Genomic DNA, 18,279 nt, shown 5'->3' with positions numbered 1-18,279 from the left:
GCTCCTTATATTTTAATGATAGCAACCTTTCTCTCCCATACATGTTACAACTTTAGGAATAGTAGTTTGTAATTCTATGATCTTTTTTGATAAATAATTTTTTAGTTTTTAGAGAGATGATAGAGTTTAAGATAAGTCAATAACACTTTTGAAAAGGAAGGGAACGTAAGTCAGATAGCTAAAGATCAAAATACAGACCACATTATTAGTAAAGATTAATTGGGGAAAATATACTAGGTTTATGGGCAGGTAAGCCTGAATATTTCACCCCTGAATTAAAGAGATTTACCCACTCAATGACAAGCAGCCCCTTCCCTGCAGTATGGGCTACCCCCATAAAATCTATTGCATAGGAAAAGAGAACAGGAGGTGTGCTCTCAGCAAGTGACGAGAAGAAAAGGTACAATCTGAGCTATACTCACCTAGTTCCTTCTATTAAACTCACCAATGAAATCTTTCACTTCTTCCCTGGGGATAAATTAGTGAATATCTCTCCAAAAGAAAAACGAAAAGCTAGGGAAGAGAAGGTTCCCCAAATATTAAATGTATTCATTTATACATCAAATATTATAATCTTTATTACAGGCCACCAGATACAATGCTAGGTCCCTCCCTCCTGGAGCTTACTGAGGAAGACTGGCGACACAGAGGTAAATTTAAAAAGTAAACACATAATAACTATTAGAAAAAAATAGAACGCTATGATAGAAAATATGGGGATGAGGGTAAGCTGATAAGCTAATTATCTACTCTTTTTCTTCCCCAATCACTCTAGCAAGACTTTCAGTTAGTGGTGAAAGTTTATAGCCTTGCTTTTCTCCCTATCTTAGGTGGAAAGCACTCAATATTTCACCATTAAGAATGACATTAGCTATGTTTTTAACAGACAACTTTTATCAAGTTAACATTTACTGATTTTCTATTCCTAGTTTGCTAAAAGTTTTTTAAATCATAAATGGATGTTGAATTATGTCCAATGCTTTTTATTCATCTATTGAGATAATCGTAATAGCTTTTCTGATATTCTATTAATAGGAAGGATAACCTTAATTGATTTTTATAATGTTGAACCAACTCTGTATTCCTGGGGTAAAAACTAATGTAGTATTATTTAAAAATATTGCTAATTTCAATTTGTTAATATATTGTTAAGGATATCTGAGTCTGTTTCTGGGGGGACATTTGACTATTTTTTTTCCTTAAAATTTCTTCATCAGGTTTTGCTATTAGAGTATGGTATTAGAGTTATGCTGGTCTCATAAAATAAGTGTTTTGGGGAAGTGTTCCCAACATTTTCCTATGTTTTCTGAAGTGTTATAAAACTGTTATGATTTCTTTCTCAAATATGTGATAGAATTCACAACTAAAGCCTTCTTGGGCCCGGAGTTTTACTTATGGGAAGGTTTTCAACTATAAATTCAATTTCTTTAAGAGATATAGGGCTATTCACTTTTTCTATTCTTTTCCTGAGAATTTTGTAACTTGAACTTTCAAGAAAATTTTCATCATTTCATCTTAGTTGTATAATTTATTGGCATTATGTTTATAACATCCTTTATTATGCTTTTAAAGTTTAGAGAATCTCTAGTGACATCCCCCTTTTTATTCTGAATAAAAGTGATTTTCTCCCTTTCTCACCCTGATCAATATTGCTAGTAGTTTATCAATTTAATCTTTTCGGAGACCCAGCTTTTGGCTTTTGTTGACTCAACCAACCAGGGTTCAGTCAGGAAACAGAAACCACATAAGCAATTTGAACAGGGAAAATTTAATATAAAGAATTATTAGCAAGTAAAATGTAGTCAACAATGACAAGGAGTAAAAGAGGAGTTAAGGCTACACTATCCAATATGGTAGATAGTCACTAGCAACAGAAGTGGCTTCTGAGCACTTAAAATGTAGCTAGTTGGAATAGAGATATGCTATAAAAATAAAATATACACTGGATTTCAAAGACTTATTAAAAAAAGTTTAAAATAGCTTAAAATTTTAATAATTTTATATTGAAAGGAAGATATTTTGATATACTGGGTTAAATAAAAAATATGTTTTAGAATATATTATTAAAATTAACTTCATCTGTTTCTTTTACTCTTTTAAATGTGGCTATTAGAAAATTTAAAATTACATATGTGGCTTCTGTAGTCTAAGGTGTCCAAAATTAGCAATTGCAGAACGCTGCTATCACCACTAAATGGAGGGAAAATAAGAAAATAATGAATTAAGAACTTAGAAGAAAAGAACCCTCCATGTTGATTCACATCTCAATGCATGGGTTCTCCTGCCACAGTAACACGAAACCTTCCCTGTAGTGAAGAACTTGCCAAAGGGCAAGGCCAGACCTGGTTCATAGGAACAGCACCCTGCGAGGCTGAGACACTTCCTGCAAGGGTGTATGTAAGCTGGAGCTGGTCTGTGGAAGTGACCCATCAAGGAGCAGAGAAATTTTCCAGAGGGTGTGGTTAGGTTGTCCACAAGGGAGGGTGAGATAAATACTACTGGGTCTTCCACATGCTCAACTGCCAGCTAATGTGCTAAGAAAAAAGCACAAGGCTACCAATATGGAAAGCCCCTTCTTTCCTACTATGACTTTGCAGAGAACCACCACCACCATCTTGACAAAACCTAATATCAAGCCAGGTGACAAAGGAGAAATGTTGACAACATCCAGATTCACTATCACAAAGCAGGACTTAAAAGGGTGGATTAGAGCTGAGAGACAATAAATTGATAATTGCAATTTATTTTCTCTATTGTTTGTCTGCTTTCTGTTTCATTGATTTCCATTCCTCTATTATTTTCTTTCTTCTACTTACAATACTATAGGTTTGATTTGTTCTTTTCTTCTACTTTTTAAAAAGGTGGAAGCTTAGTTCTTTGATTCCTTCTTTTCTAATAGAATATTGAAGGCCATTAATTTTCCTCTAAGCACTGCTGTAGCTGAATCCCATAAATGTTTTTTAATGGCAAGTCGAATTTTAATATTTTAAAGAAATCACCCTAATGTTAATACTAATTTTTAACTGAAGTATGTTGTGAATCCCATAAATTTTTGTATAGTTTCCATTATCAGTTCTAAATATTTGCAATTCTCTTGCTATTCATTTTAATTCTACTGAAGTCAAATAATATATTCTGTAAGATGTCAGTTTTTTGAAATTTATTGATATCTGTTTTGTGGCTGAACATATGGTTTATCTTGGTGAATATTTCATACACATTAAAAAGGAATGTGCAGTTTTGGGGTATAGTGTTCTGCAAATATCACTATATCAAATTGGTTGACAGCATTATTCATATCACCTGTATCTTTATTACTTTTTGTATATTCTATCAATAACAGGGTTTATCAGTTTGAGATTCACGTATTTTTATGTTGTTAGTTGTACATATACATTTATAATAGTTTTATCTTATTGATGTAAGATTGCTCATACTCTGTTAATTCTGTCTTGAATTCTACTTTCTTAGGCTTACTGTTTGCAAAATATATCTTTTTCAGTCTTTATTTCAAACTGTTTATTAATTTAAAAAATTTTTTAAGGTTTATTTATTTATTTGACAGAGAGAGAGAAGGAACACCAGCAGGGGGAGTGGGAGAAGGAGAAGCAGGCTTCCTGCTGAGCAGGAAGCCCAATGCAGGGCCAGATCCCAGGACCCCAGGATCATGACCTGAGCTGAAGGCAGATGCCTAACAACTAAGTCACCCAGGAGCCCCAATTAATTTTTTTTTTATTTAAGTAGAGTTAATACACAATGTTATACTGGTTTCAGACCTACAACATAGTGACTCAAATGCTCTAAATGTTATGCTGTGCTCACCACAAATGTAGCTACCATCTGTGACCATAAAACACTATTACAATATCATGGCCTATATTCCCTATGCTGTGCCTTTTATTTCTGTGACTTATTCCTTCCATAACTGGAAACCTGTATCTCCTGTTTTTCACATTTTTTTTCTGTTTTTCATATTCTTATTTTTTATTATTTATTTTAAAGATTTATTTATTGATTTTAAAGAGAAACAGAGCAAGCGAGAGCAGGGGGAGGGACAGAGGGAGAAGGAGAGAGAATCCTTAAGCAGACTCCCTGCAGAGCAAGGAGCCCAATGCGGAGCTCAATCCCAGGATTCTGAGATGGTGACCTGAGCCAAAATCAAGAGTTGGACACTTAACTGACCAAGCCACCCAGGTGCCCCTCTTCATATTTTTAAAATGTCTCTTCTAATTAGCACATAGTTGGTTCTTGCTTATTATTTATCCAGTCTGACAACTTGTGCCTTTTAAATGGTGAGCTTGAAGTAGACCATTTACACTGAACAAAATTATTGATATAGTTGAGCTTAAATTTACCCATGTTTTCATTTAAATGAGTCAAATATTTTTAGTATTCCATTTATACTCCTAGATTAACTTTTTTGAAATAGCTCTTTATGCTATTTTATTTTTTTAAGGTTTTATTCATTTAATTGATAGACAGCCAGCAAGAGAGGGAACACAAGCAGGGGGAGTGGGAGAGAAAGAAGCAGGCTCCCAGTGGAGCAGGGAGCCCAATGTGGGGCTCGATCCCAGGACCCCAGGATCACACCCTGAGCCGAAGGCAGACGCCTAACAACTGAGCCACCCAGGCGCCCCTCTTTATGCTATTTTAGATCACAGTGTACATTCTTATCACTGTCTACCTACAAATCATATATTACTATTGAATAATGTAAGAATATAGATACTTGTATTTATTTTGCTCCCATCTTATGTGATCCTGTTATAAATTTTGTTCCTATATATGTTACAAGCCCCTTAATATTGATATTATCTCCTACAATTCCTGCTATTAGTTGGTTTTAACCTGTCAATAGTCTTAAAGAAAATAGAATATATAAATATACATAACTAAAAATAATAAAAAAAGTTGGTCTTTTAGATTTCCCCATATATTTAGTGTTCTTGCTTCTTTCTTGCAGATCCTGTCTTTCATCCACAATGACTTCCTTTCACCTAGCAGAACTTCCTTTAGTATTTCTTACAGTACAGATCTGCTGGAAATAAATTATTCTGTTTTTGTCTGCCTGTAAATGCCTTCATTTTACCTTTTTAAATTTATATCTATCTATCTATCTATCTATCTATCTATCTATCTATCTATCTATCTATCTAAGTCTATAGCACCAGGTATTCCCAGGCAGTCTCCCATCCAAGTACTAACCAGGCCCAACCCTGCTTAGCTTCTGAGATCAGACAAGATCAGGCACATTTTAGGGTGGCATGGCCTTAGACAACCTTCTTTTTCTTCTTCTTCAGGGTGTTATGGGCTTAGACTACCTTCTTCTTCTTTCTTCTTCTTCTCCTTCTTCAGGCTGGTATGGCCTTAGATTACCTTCTTCTTATTCATTTTTTTTTTAAGACTTATTTATTTTAGAGAGAACAGGGGGGAGGAGCAGAGAGAGAGAGGGAGAGAGAGAGAATCTCAAGCAGACTCCCCGCTGAGTATGGAGACTGATGCAGTGCTCAATCTCACTACCCTGAGATCACGACCTGAGCTGGAATCAAGAGCTGAATGCTTAACTGACTGAGTCACCCAGGTACCACTACCTTCTTTTTTTTAAATGAATATTTTTGCTAAGTTAGCAAAGTTGTTTGTAGGGTTTGTTTGTTTTTTTTTTAAAGATTTATTTTTAGAGAGAGAGCGAGCGCAAGCAAGGAGGGCCAAAGGGAGAGAATCTTTCAAGCAGACTCCCCGCTGAGTGAGGAGCATGACATTGGGCTCAATCCCACAACCCATGAGATCATGACCTGAGCCAAAACCAAGAGTCGACACCCAACCAACTGAGCTGCCCAGGCATCCTGTGTGTAGTTCTTTATAATGATGTCATTCAATTACCTTCTGGACTCAATGGTTTCTGATTTAAAAAGCCACCAACATTCTTATTGTCGTTCCCTGAATATGTCTTTTCACCTCTGGCTACTTACAAAATTTTCTAACTTTGGTTTTCAGTTAATTGACTTTGAGGTGGCAAGACGTGGTTTTCTTCATATTTATGCTGTTTGGGGTTTTGTTGAGCTTCTTGACACTGTGGGTTGATATCTTTTATCAATTTCAGAAAATTCTTTTCTTTTTTATTATGTTATGTTATTCACTACACAGTACATCATTAGTTTTTGATGTAGTGTTGCATGATTCATTGTTTGCGTATAACACCCAGTGCTCCATGCAATATGTGCCCTCCTTAATACCCATCACCGGCCTATCCCAATCCCCCACCCCCCTCCCCTCTGAAGCCCTCAGTTTGTTTCCCAGAGTCCACAGGCTCTCGTGGTTCATTCCCCGGTTTCCCCCCCTTCATCCTTCCCTTCCTTGTCCTACCGATCTCCCTGCTATTCCTTATGTTCCACAAATGAGTAAAACCATATGATAATTGTCTTTCTCTGCTTCACTTATTTCACTTAGCATAATCTCCTCCAGTCCCGTCCATGTTGCTGCAAATGTTGGGTAATCGTTCTTTCTGATGGCTGAGTAATATACCATTGTATATATGGACCACATCTTCTTTATCCATTCGTCTGTTGAAGGGCATCTCGGCTCCTTCCACACAGTTTAGCTATTGTGGACAATGCTGCTATGAACGTTGAGGTGCATATGGCCCTTCTCTTCACTACGTCTGTATCTTTGGGGTAAATACCCAGTAGTGCAATGGCTGGGTCATAGGGTAGCTCTATTTTCAACTTTTTGAGGGACCTCCACACTGTTTTCCAAAGTGGCTGTACCAGCTTGCATTCCTACCAACAGTGTAAGAGGGTTCCCCTTTCTCCACATCCTCTCCAACATTTGTTGTTTCTTGCCTTGTCCATTCTTGCCATTCTAACTGGTGTAAGGTGGTATCTCAATGTGGTTTTGATTTTAATTTCCCTTATGGCTGATGACTCTGAACATTTTTTCATATATCTGTTAGCCACTTGTATGTCTTCATTGGAAAAGTGTCTGTTCATATCTACTGCCCTTTTTTTTTTTTTAAGATTTTATTTATTTATTTGACAGAGAGACAGCCAGCGAAAGAGGGAACACAAGCAGGGGGAATGGGAGAGGAAGAAGCAGGCTCCCAGCGGAGGAGCCTGATGCGGGGCTCGATCCCAGAACGCTGGGATCACGCCCTGAGCCGAAGGCAGACACTTAACGACTGAGCCACCCAGGTCCCCCTCTACTGCCCATTTTTTGATTTGATTGTTTCTCATGTATTGAATTTGAGAAGTTCTTTACAGATCTTGGATACCAGCCTTTTATCTGTAGTTTCATTTGCAAATATCTTCTCCCATTCTGTGGGGTGCCTCTTTGTTTTGATGACTGTTTGCTGTGCAGAAACTTTTTATCTTGATGAAGTCCCAAAAGTTCATTTTTTCTTTTGTTTCCCTTGCCTTTGGAGACGTGTCATGAAAGAAGTTGCTGTGGCTGATGTCAAAGAGGTTAGAGCCTATGTTCTCCTCTATGATTTTGACAGATTCCTGTCTAACATTGAGGTCTTTCATCCATTTGGAGTTTATCTTTTATGGTGTGAGAGAGTGGTCGAGTTTCATTCTTTTGTATATAGGTGTCCAATTTTCCCAGCACCATTTATTGAAGAGCCTGACTTTTTTCCATTGGATGTTTTTTCCTGCTTTGTCAAAGATTAGTTTACCATAAAGTCGAGGATCCATTTATGGAGTCTCTATTCTGGTCCACTGGTCTATGTGTCTGTTTTTGTGCCAGTACCATGCTGTCCTGGTGATCACAGCTTTGTAGTATAGCTTGAAATCAGGCAACGTGGTTCCCCCAGCTTTGTTTTTCTTTTTCAACATTTCCTTGGCAATTCAGGTCTTTTCTGGTTCCACACAAATTTTAGGATTGTTTGTTTCAGTTCTTTGAAAAATGTCATTGGTATTTTGACTGGGATGGCGTTGAACGTGTAGATTGCTCTGGGTAGCACAGACATTTTAACTATGTTTATTCTTCCGATCCATGAGCACGGAATATTTTCCCATCTTTTTGTGTCTTCCTCAATGTCTTTCAAGAGTGATTTATAGTTTCTAGAATATAGGTCCTTTACATCTCTGGTTAAGTTAATTCCAAGGTAACGTATGGATTTTGGTGCTATTGTAAATGGGATGGATTCCCTAATTTCTCTTTCTTCAGTCACATTGTTCGTGTATAGAAATGCAACCGATTTCAGGGGCGCCTGGGTGGCACAGCGGTTAAGCGTCTGCCTTCGGCTCAGGGCGTGATCCCGGTGTTATGGGATCGAGCCCCACATCAGGCTCCTCTGCTATGAGCCTGCTTCTTCCTCTCCCACTCCCCCTGCTTGTGTTCCCTCTCTCGCTGGCTGTCTCTGTCTCTGTCGAATAAATAAATAAAATCTTTAAAAAAAAAAAAAAAGAAATGCAACCGATTTCTGAGCATGGATTTTGTATCCTGCCACATTACTGAATTGTTTTTTTTTTAATTACCAATTTTTATTTTTATTTTATTTTTTTATTTTTTATTTTTTTGGGCTTTAAGTTCTGGGTAAATTACCAATTTTTATTTATTTATTTTTTATAATAATATTTTTTATTATATTATGTTAGTCACCATACAGTACATCCCTGGTTTTTTTTTTTTTTTTTTTAAAGATTTTATTTATTTATGTAACAGAGAGACAGCCAGCGAGAGAGTGAACACAGCAGGCGAGTGAGAGGAAGAAGCAGGCTCCCAGAGGAGGAGCCCGATGTGGGACTTGATCCCGGAACGCCGGGATCACGCCCTGAGCCGAAGGCAGACGCTTTAACGACTGCGCTACCCAGGCGCCCCCATCCCTGGTTTTTGATGTAAAGTTCCCTGATTCATTAGTTGCGTATAACACCCAGTGCACCATGCATGGTGCACATTACTGAATTATTATATGAGTTCTAGTAATTTGGGGGTGGAGTCGTTTGGGTTTTCCACGTAAAGTATCATGTCATCTGCAAAGAGAGAGAGTTTGACTTCTTCTTTGCCAATTTGAATACCTTTTATTCTTTTTTGTTGTCTGATTGCTGTTGCTAGGACTTCTAGTACTATGTTGAACGATAATGGCAAGAGTGGGCATCCTTGTTGTGTTCCTGGTCTTAAGGGAAAGGCTCTCAGCTTTTCCCCACTGAGGATGATATTCACTGTAGGCTTTTCATAGATGCTTTTTATGAAATTGAGGACTGTATCCTCTATCCCTACACTCTGAAGGGTTTTAATCAGGAAAGGATGCTGTATTTTGTCAAATGCTTTTTCTGCATCCATTGAGAGGATCATATGATTCTTGTCTCTTCTCTTATTAATGTGATCTATCACACTGATCCATGTGCAAATGTTGAACCACCCTTGCATCCCAGGGATGAATCCCACTTGGTTGTGATGGATAATCCTTTTAAAGTACTGTTGGATCCTATCAGCTAGGATCTTGTTGAGAATTTTGGCATCCATATTCATTAGGGATATTGGTCTGTAATTCTCCTTTTTGATGGGGTCTTTGTCTGGTTTTGGGATCAAGGTAATACTGGCCTCATAGAATGAGTTTGGTAGTTTTCCTTCTGTTTCTATTTTTTGAAAGAGCTTCAGGAAAATAGGTATTATTTCTTCTTTGAATGTTTGGTAGAATTCCCCAGGGAATCGATCAGGCCCTGGACTCTTGTTTTTTGGGAGGTTTTTGATCACTAATTCAATCTCTTCATGATTAATAGGTCTGTTTAGATAATCTATTTCTTCCTGTTTCAGTCTTGGTAGTTTATAGGTTTCCAGGAAGGCATCCATTTCTTCCAGGTTGTTTAATTTATTAGCATATAGTTGTTGATAATAGTTTCTAATGATTGTTTCTATTTCCTTGGTGTTGATTGTGATCTCTCCCCTTTTATTCATAATTTTATTAATTTGGGTCCTTTCTCTATTCTTTTGAATAAGTCTGGCCAGTGGCTTATCAATCTTATTAACTCTTTCAAGGAATCAGCTTCTAGTTTGGTGATCTGCTCTACTGTCTTCCTGGTTTCTAATTCATTGATCTCTGCTCTAATCTTAATCAATTGTGTTCTCGTGCATGGGTTAGGCCTGTTCTTCTGTTCCATCTCCAGCTTCTTAAGGTGAGAATATAAGGACTGCATTGATTGTTCTATTCTTTTGAGTGAGGCATGGATGGCTATGTATGTTCCCCTTAGGAACACCTTTGCGGTATCCCATAGGTTTTGAACTGATGCATTTTCATTCTCATTGGTTTCCATAAATTGTTTAAGTTCTTCTTTAATTTCCTGGTTTACCCAATCATTCTTAAGCAGGATGTTTTTTAGTTTCCAAGTGTTTGAGTTTCTTCCAAATTTTTCCTTGTCATTGAGTTCCAGTTTCAAAGCATTGTGGTCTGAGAATATGCAGAGAATAATCTCAGTCTTTTGAGACATGTTTTGTGACCCAGAATATGGTCTATTCTGGAGATCGTTCTATGTGCATTCGAAAAGAATGAGTGTTCTGTTGTTCTAGGGTGTAGTGTTCTGTATATATCTATGAGGTCCATCTGGTCCAGTATGTCATTCAAAGCTCTTGTTTCTTTGTTGATTTTCTGCTTAGATGATCTGTCTATTGCTGAGAGTGGAGTGTTGAGGTTCCCTACTATTAACGTATTATTACCTATATGTCTCTTTATTCTGGTTAAGAGTTGGCTTGTATATCTGGCTGCTCTCCTGTTGGGGGCATAGATACTTATAATTGTTAGATACTCTTATTGGATACACCCTCTAAGAATAATAATATAGTGTCCTTCTGTATCTCTAACTACAATCGTTAGCTTGATATCTAATCTGTCTGATATGTGAATTGCTACCCCAGCTTTCTTTAAAGGTCCGTTGGCACAAAAAATGGTTCTCCATACCTTCATTTTCAGTCTTGATGTACCTTTAGGTTCAAAATGAGTCTCTTGTAGACAACATATGGATAGGTCATGTCTTTTTATCCAATCTGCAACCCTGTGGCATTTATGGGAGCATTTAGGCCATTCACATTGAGAGTGATTATTGAGAGATATGATTTTAATAATGTCATGCTGCCTGTGAAGTCTTTGTTTCTACAGATTGTAAATTTCTGTTCTCTATCACTCTTGGAGTCTTTTTACTTTTATAGAACCCCCCCCTTAATATTTCTTGTAGGGCTGGCTTGGTGGTCACATATTCTTTCAGTTTCTACCTGTCTTGGAAGCTCTTTGTCTCTCCATCCATTCTGAATGGCAGCCTTGATGGATAAAGAATCCTTGGCTGCATGTTCTTCTCACTTAGTGCTCTGAATATGTCTTGTCAGCTTTTTCTGGCTTGCCAGGTCTCTGTAGACAAGTCTGACATTATTCTGATGTTCCTCCCTCTGTACGTGAGGAATCTCTTCCCCCTGGCCGCTTTCAAGATTGTTTCCTTGGATCTAAGATTTGCGAATTGTACTATTATGTGATGTGGTGTTGGTCTGTTCTCATTGATCTTGGGAGGGGTCCTCTCTGCCTCTTGGACACGAATGCTTATTTCCTTCACCAGATTAGGGAAGCTCTCAGCTACAATTTGTTCAAATATCTCTTCTAGACCTTTCTCTTTCTCCACCCCCTTGGGGATGCCAATGATTCTGACATTGGAACGTTTCATTGAGTCAATAATCTCCCGTAGTCTTATTTCTTGAAAGCGGAGTTTCTTAAGCCATGTTTCTTCTCTTTCTTTCTTTTCTATCATCTCATCCTCTAACGCACTAATTCACTCTTCTGCCCCGTTTACCCTGGCCATCAGAGCATCCAGTTTAGACTGCATTTGATTCAGAGCATTCTTAATTTCCACCAGATTCACTCCCATTTCCACCCTTAGAGATTCCATATTTTTGTTAATATTTTTTTCAAGCCTACACATCATCTTGACCATTGTTACTCTGAAATCCATTCCAGACAATTTAGTTATATCCATATCCATTAGTCCTGTGGCAGAGGCCACAGTCTCTGTTTCTTTCCTTTGTTGGGGGTTCCTCCTCCTTGTCATTCTGATGCGGTGTGGTTGCGGGGATGTACAGAGCCCAAATTATTGACCAGGACCCAAGCAAGATGTACTTGTTTTATAGGGACCTTATGGATGTGGGCTTCTTGTTTTTTCAGCCTGCCTTCTGGGGGAGGGGCCTGCTGTGCTGATACTCAGGCAACCCTGTTTGGGTAGAGTTGCCGTGTCCCCTGGGGTGGGGGGCGATGGGCACAGTGAGAACCAGTTTTTCCAGGCGTTCGTTCTCTGGTAGCTTTCCCTGGTGGCTTTCTGTGACTCTTCAGAGGGTCAGAGCAGCAGTGACCGTATCCGAACCTCTGTCTCAGAACAGAGATCACAGTCTACTCTTCACTGAGCTCTCCTGGCCACTCTAACTCCATTTCTGTCAAAGCTGCTAAAAACCCCGCAGCGTTCCGGGTTGTGCGCCCCACAGCCGTTCTCCCAGTCCTCGCTCCCAGGGCCGGCACATCTCTGCCCTTTGTGCTTCTAACACCGCCAGCCACCCCTGGTTCCCGCACTTGCTCCAGAGCTCCGGTTTTTAGTCTCGTCACATGTGCACTCCAGAGCTCCCGGTGTCAGTCTTGTTCATGCACTCCTGAGCTCCCAGTTTTGGTCTGGTTCACACGCATGCTCCTGAATTCCCGGTTTCAGTCTGTTTCCTGGTGGCTCTCGGTCCACGAGTCCAGCCCACTTCCTAGCACAGGAGGCTACTGCTTCCCAGCACCCAAGCGTGGTGGCTCCCTCCCCCTTCCGTTTATCTTCCAATATCTGTGTGCAGCTTCACTGCTCCCCGCTTCGTACCTCAATACCCAGCGCCAGAGATGTTTGTTTGTAGAGATCCAGATGTATCTTCTTACCAATTTTAGAAAATTCTTAATCATTATCTCTTCAAACATTTTTTTTCTGTCCCAATCTCTCTCCCCCCTTTTTTTTTTTCTAGGTCTCCAGTTATACATATGTTAGGCCATTTACTACTGTTCCACATGTATCACACTCAGTTCCCTTTTTAAAAAGATTTCCTTCTCTTTGTGCTTCAGTTGGGATAAATTTCAATTGCCAGTCTGCAAGTTCACTGATCTTTCTTCTGCTCTGCCTACTCTGGAAAAGCCCACTGAATGAATTCTTCATTTCCTTCTTTCTAATAGTTTTCATTTTTATACTGAAATTATCATCTATTCACGTTTCCCACCTTTGACTAGATTCTTTAATATCTATGGCATAATTATTGTAAAGTCCTTTATTCTAATCCAACATTTGCATCAACTGTGGGACTATTTCTACTGGTTTTTTGTTTTCTTTTTTCTTTTTTTTTTTACTTGATTGCAAGTCACATTTTCCTGCTTCTTCATGTGTCTCATAATTTTTGATTGTATGACAGACAACGGTGTAAAGAATAGAGATGGAACAAATAATATTTATCTCTAGAAAAGCACATATTCTTGGCTCTGACTGCTAGAATTTGAATTACTATAGTCTGTAATTGAGGTGGGGCTTGGCTTTGTTGCTGCTTTAGTTAAATTCCATTCACCACTGGGGTTCAAATATTTTGAGGGTAGGATCCAGGTTTTTCAACAGGGCTTGGGACCTGAGCATAGACAAAATTCTAGATGTCTCACTCTGCTTTACGGCCTAGTCAATAGCTTTACAAACTGTATATCTCTCTCTGCTTTGCTGTCTACCCATCAACTCTATGGTTGCTGGGGAGTTCTCTCTGTTTTCCAGCCCTGTCCCCTAATTTTCTGTACCTCTGGAGACATCTTTCTACCCCACTGTCCTGTCCCCAGCTTCAGTGGACTGCTACTTTGTACTAAGTGAATGCCCATTAGCACTTCACTGAGGGATCTCTCTCAGCTCTTCTGCCTTGCCCCAGCCTTTGGTATATTGCCACTGGTACTCCATAAAAGCACTGCAGGAAAGAACTACAGAGTGCGTATGAACTTGTCTGTGATCAGGGTTTCTTGGAATTCTAATCTGCCATGTCAGTCCATGTATGACCACAAAAAGCTTGGTAAATTTCAACTGGTCTCCTTTTATTCTCAACTACAGTGGATTCCCTTCTTTCTCTGCTGTGTCTCCATGGATATAGACATGAGTCTCTTTCCTAGGAAATGCTCATCTCTTTATGGAATTTATTTAGGTTTCTCTGTGTCCTCAACTCTCTAGCAGGTTAAAAAAAAAAAAAAACCTACAATTTTGTGGCATATTCACTTTCTTCTCATTGTTGAGACATTAGCCCTAGCAACATATTTATGGATGTCTCCTCTGGCAAGGGAACAAAAGCAAATTAAACTATTGGGTGTACACCAAAATAGAAAGCTTTCACACAATGAAGGAAATCAACAAAACAAAAAAGTAATCTACTGAATGGAAGACGGTATTTGTAAATGATATATCATCCAAGAAGGGATTAATATCCAAAATATATAAAGGACCCTTGGTTTGTTTCCTATAGTTAAGAGTCTCTTATGGCATTAAGGAGGGCATCTGATGTAATGAGCACTGGGTGTTATACGCAACTGATGAATCACTGAACTCTACCTCTGAAACTAATAATATACTATATGTTAATTAAATTTAAATTAGAAAAATGGTCAAAGGACCTGAATAGACATTTTTCCAAAGAAAACATACAGATGGCCAACAGATACGAAAAAGGATGCTCAACATCACTCATCATGAGGGAAATGCAAATCAAAACCACAATAAGATATCATCTCACACCACTCAGAATGGCTAGTATTAAAAAGACAAGAAATAGCAAGTGCTGGCAAGAATGTGGAGAAAAGGGAACCCTGATGCGATGTTGGTGGGAATGTGAATTGGTGCAGCCACTGTGGAAAAGAGTATGGAGGTTCCTCATAAAATTAAAAATAGAAATACTGTATGATCCAGTAATTCTACTACTGGGTATTTACTCAAAGAAAATGAAAACACTAATTCAAAAAATATATGTACCTCTATGTTTGTTGCAGGATTATTTATAATAATCAAGATATGGAAGCAACCTAAGTGTCCACTGATGGATGGATAAAGAAGATCTAGTATGTCTGTGTGTGTGTGTGTGTGTGTGTGTGTAATGGAATATTAGTCACAAAAAAAGAATGAAATCTTGCTATTTACAACAACATAGATGGACCTAGAGTATATTATCCTAAGTGAAATAAGTCAGATAAAAAAGGGCAAATATATGATTTCCTTATATATGGAATCTAAAAAACAAAACAAATGAACAAACAAACCAGACTCTTAAATACAGAGGACAAACTGGTAGTTGCCAGAGGGGAGGTGGGTGGGAAGATGAACAAAACAGATGAAGGGGATTAAGAGGCAAACTTCCAGTTATAAAATAAATAAGTCATGGAGATGAAAAATATTACATAGGGAATATCGTCAATAATATTGTAATAACATTGTATGGTGACAGATGGTGACTATACTTATGGTGAGCACTGAGTGATATATAGAATTGTTGAATCGATATGCTCTATACCTGAAACTAATATAACATTGTATGTCAATGATACTTCAATAATAAATAAAAAAGAAAAGAAAAAAAAGAAAATGTAAATGAAATCATGTCACTCACATACTCAAAAATCTCCACGGATCCCATTTCTCTCAGAGTAACAGCCAAATTCCTAAACATGGTCTATAATAAAGTTCCGTGATCTGGCTCCTTGCAACCTCTCTGACCCTTTCTCTGCTTTTCACTCACTGCTTCTACCCATTCTGGCCTTCTTGCTATTCCTAAACAAGTCATGGCACACTTTCACATGAAGGCCTTTCTAACTACGGTTCCCTCTGCCCACAACATTCTTTCCCCATGTTGATCTTAGCAGCTCAAAAATGATAGATTCCCAAAAGTCTGTCAACTAACTAACTAGATGGTGGTTCTGTTGGTCTCACCTGGGCTCACTCATGAGTTTGCAATCAGTTGACAGTTTGGCTGGGCCTAGAGGATCTGAGATAATCTCTCTCCTACATCTCAGATCTTGGTGCTGGCTATTGATTGGCCTTCTATCTCTCCATGGTCTCCCTTAATATGATATTCTAGCCCATATTCCCTGCATGATACAAGAAGCATTCCAAAAGGGCAAAGGCAGAAGCTTCAAGGCTCCTTGAAGCTTAGGATTTGGAATTCAATGTCTTCCTTGTCAGTTGGTCAGAATAAGTTATATGGCCAACCCAGATTTATTTAATTGACCTTTTGATGGAACAAGGTGGAAAATGTTGTGAATTCACAATATCACATCCCAGATATTTGTATGGCTCAGTCCCTTCACATGTTTGCTCATATGTCATCTTAGAAGTGAGGCCTTCCATGATCCCATATAAAGTAATTACCCTTCCCTCACCATGGCATTTAATATCCCACATTTTATTTTAGCACCTATCACCACCTGACACTTCATATTTACTTGTTTATTATCTGCCTCCTTACTACTATCATATAAGCTCTGCCAAGGTAGGAATGTCTTCTATTTGGCTCACTAGTATATCCACACCACCTTGAACTCTGCCTTGTACATAGTAGGCACTCAATCAATATCTATTGAATGAATTCTCTTATTCAAATGAGCATGTACTACAAAATAATAAGGCAAGAGTCCAAAATAACTCAAAAAGCATAAAACAAATTTTATGCATGTGACATATGAGTGGCTTTAGATGTTCTCTGATTTATAATATGATTTTGAACAGAACATTTTGTTACACTTCAGCGAGTCCATCTATGAAGACTTTAGTCCCTATTTCTTGGATATAATGAGAATATTTTAATGTTTAAACTGTTCACTAAAAGTTTCTGCTAAGCCTAGAATGTACATGGTCTTGGTAGCTTACCATGCTGGCACCAAATGTGGAAGCTGCAAGATTTAACTGCATAATAATAATAATTTATGTAAGATTCATATGATTAATAGTGTATCCAAGTTTTGCCTACATTAGTGTCTGATAAGTTTATCATTTCTTCAAAACATAAAAATAGAAGTTAAAAAAAAAGTCCTATATTAAGTTCAGGAAAAATTCTAAGTAGAAAACACATCAGAAAAAACAACAGTTTATCAGTAAATATGTAAATATAAATGTAAATATGTATATATATGTAAATATGTATATATAAAAAAATAAAAATGTTCTGACCCCATCCCTGAATCTACTCAATACAAATAGAATGAGTGAATGCTATAGAGAGGAGAAGATATATACTAGACATCAGTACTGGAACCACTCTCACCATCCCAATCAACTGAAGCACTGTTGTTACCACGTCTAAAACAGTTTTACCTTCCATGTGGGAAATAGGATTATTTACCTATTAAAAATTCTATTTTCTGTACTAGAATAATAAAACCAGAGACAATAATGTAAATGAGTCATCTGGTTACCAACAAAAGAATCTTTTCTCTGAGAGAAACGGAGGTGTAAGGGTGGAGGAGTGGGAAGGAGACCTGCTTTTTATTGTATATCCTTTTAGGTTTTTTTTTTTTAACACATGCATGTAGCACCTCTAAACAAAAAGTAAAAATAAAAACACCAATGCATTAAAAAAAAAAAAGGAATTCATTCCCTCTATGGCCGTAGACATAGTATATACTCTGAAAAGGAAGTCTTCATAAATGGTATTTTACATAGTACATAGCCCAAGGAAAATCAGAATAAAATAGTAAACACTCTAGGTGCCTTATGTGTTTCATCTATCTGTATTTTATGGCGCATGTGGAAATCACTACTTCTCTGCCAAAGACTGGGATAGCATCTAAATGCTTCCGGAAGGTAGTTTAATCCAGTAATGTTAATTTAGGTAGAGGAAAGCTCAAAACAAAGAACATAAAAGATGTGCTGACTTAAAACAATTTTTTTTAAACAAGTAAATAAAATTTTTGTGATTTTATTTTTTTTGTCTTAATTACAATATAGTTAAACATACACTGTTATATTAGTTCCAGGGGTACAATATAGTGATTCAACAATTCTATACATCACCCAGTGCTCATCACAAGGGCACTCCTTAATCCCCATCACAATGGAATACTAGGAAGCCATTTAAAAGACTGAGGAGCAGTAGGAAACAACCTCTAAAACACATGGCCACGTGAATAAAGCATGGCACAGATGGTGTATAATATAGTGAATTCTTATCTTGGTTATTAAAAAGGGGGATGGTAACATACACAAAATGCAAATTTATATCTATAGATAGACTTACAGGTATTTTTTATATATATAGATATATAGGTACATATACATAGACACATGCACA

General features: G+C 37.7%; 1 protein-coding gene and 1 pseudogene across 3 annotated transcripts in view; both read right to left on the bottom strand.

Moving 5' to 3' along the window:
* Positions 1-18,279, bottom strand: part of CRY1 (cryptochrome circadian regulator 1) — a 99,896-nt gene that overhangs the window by 19,862 nt on the left and 61,755 nt on the right. The gene's annotated exons all lie outside the window — the stretch shown is intronic.
* Positions 5,157-5,276, bottom strand: LOC123780952 (5S ribosomal RNA; annotated as a pseudogene).

This window comes from Ursus americanus, chromosome 17, assembly GCF_024610735.1.
Source record: "Ursus americanus isolate L20-20 chromosome 17, mUrsAme1.1.p, whole genome shotgun sequence".
Taxonomy (NCBI): Eukaryota; Metazoa; Chordata; class Mammalia; order Carnivora; family Ursidae; genus Ursus; species Ursus americanus.
The sequence above is the reverse complement of the archived record's forward strand: the minus strand, read 5'-3'. Positions and strand labels throughout refer to the sequence as shown.